General features: G+C 40.7%; 1 pseudogene; it reads left to right on the top strand.

Moving 5' to 3' along the window:
* The first annotated feature begins 1180 nt into the window (after nucleotides 1-1180).
* On the top strand, nucleotides 1181-1561 carry LOC141552826 (ubiquitin-ribosomal protein eL40 fusion protein-like; annotated as a pseudogene).
* The last annotated feature ends 329 nt before the right edge of the window (nucleotides 1562-1890 follow it).

The following is a 1890-nucleotide window of genomic DNA, read 5'->3' as shown; positions in this document are numbered from 1 at the left end:
GGAGAAGATGTGGGAAAACAGGGACACTGATACCTTGTTGGTGGAATTGTGAATACATCCAGCCATTCTGGAGAATGATTTGGAACTATGCTCAAAAAGTTATCAAACTGTGCATATCCTTTGATCCAGCAGTGCTACTCCTGGGCTTCTATCCTAAAGAAATACTAAAGAAGGGAAAGGGACCTGTGTGTGCAAGAATGTTTGTGGCAGCCCTCTTTGTACTGGCCAGAAACTGGAAACTAAATGGATGCCCATCAGTTGGAGATTGGCTGAATAAATTGTGGTATGTGAATGTTATGGAATATTATTGTTCTGTAAGAAATGATCAACAGGATGATTTCAGAAAGGCCTGGAGAGATTTCCATGAACTGATGTTGAGTGAAATGAGCAGGACCAGGAGATCATTGTATACTTCAACAACAATACTATATGATGATCATTTCTGATGGAAGTGGATATCTTCAACAGTGAGATGAACCAAATCAGTTCCAATTGAGCAGTAATGAACTGAACCAGCTGCACCAGCGAAAGAACTCTGGGAGATGACTATGAACCACTACATAGAATTCCCAATCCCTCTATTTTTGTCCTCCTGCACTTTGGATTTCCTTCACAGGCTAATTGTACACTATTTCAAAGTCTGATTCTTTTTTTACAGCAAAACAACTGTTTGGACATATATAAATATATTGTATTTAACTTATACTTTAACATATTTAACATGTATTGGTCAACCTACCATCTGGGGAGGGGGAAGGAGGGGAAAAATTAGAACAAAAGGTTTGGCAATTGTCAATGCTGTAAAATTACCCATACACATATCTGGTAAATAAAAACTATAATTAAAAAAATTATCATCATAAATAACAATAGGCTTTGTTCCTTTCTTTTCCTATACCCTTTCCTACCCTTGCTTTCTGCACAATAAACTGTAGATGTAGATTTGACTGGCAGCCCTCTCTTATTGTACATGAAGTACTAATGTTTTCTGAGACTTGCTTAAGTAACTTTGCATAATTGCATTGGTTACCTAATTGACCAATATCTCTTTACCCTTAAAATTAAAAGAGGCCGCTGTGGCCTCGTTCTCTTTAGCGAGGCGGCCCAGCGTGTTGCTAACCGGGACTGGGGTCGGCAGCGGGTCCAGGAGCACGAAGCCACTGGGCACATCGTTGCTGAGATGCAGATCTTTGTGAAGACCCTGACGGGCAAGACTATCACTCTTGAGGTCGAACCAAGTGATATTATTGAGAATGTCAAAGCCAAAATCCAGAACTAGGAAGGAACAGATCAATAACGACTGATTTTTGCTGGAAAACAGCTAGAAGATGGCCGGACTGTCTCCGACTACAACATCCAGAAAGAGTCCACTCTGCACTTGATGCTGCGTCTTTGAGGGGGTATCATTGAGCTTTCCCTTGGTCAGCTGGCCCAGAAATACAACTGTGACAAGATAATCTGCTGCAAGTGTTACGCCCGCCTGCACCCTCCCGTTGTAAACTGCAGTAAAAAGAAGTGCGGCCACACCAATAATCTGCGCCCAAAGAAGAAGGTCATATAAAGACCAGCCTGGGACCCAGTTTTGGTTTGGCTCTCCTGACTGAAGTGCATTTGAACAGTCTGTTGTAACAAGGTCTTATTCCTGGGTTTAATGGGGCTGTGATATCAATAAAATCCCCTTTTAGTTGAGAAGCAGTAAACAAAAACCAAAAACAAAACAAACAAAAAAATTAAAAGAGGCCAAAATGTGTGAGCTGTGGTGAAAAAAAGGAATACAAGGAGTTCACAGTGCCAATGTATCAAGATTCAACACTGAAAGCAGCTTCGAAATGTCTCACAGGAAGAGTTAGGAATATTTATTTGGAGTGGCTGTTACTTATTTTTAAACAT

The sequence above is a fragment of the Sminthopsis crassicaudata genome, chromosome 2 (assembly GCF_048593235.1).
Source record: "Sminthopsis crassicaudata isolate SCR6 chromosome 2, ASM4859323v1, whole genome shotgun sequence".
Lineage (NCBI taxonomy): Eukaryota > Metazoa > Chordata > Mammalia > Dasyuromorphia > Dasyuridae > Sminthopsis > Sminthopsis crassicaudata.
The sequence above is the reverse complement of the archived record's forward strand: the minus strand, read 5'-3'. Positions and strand labels throughout refer to the sequence as shown.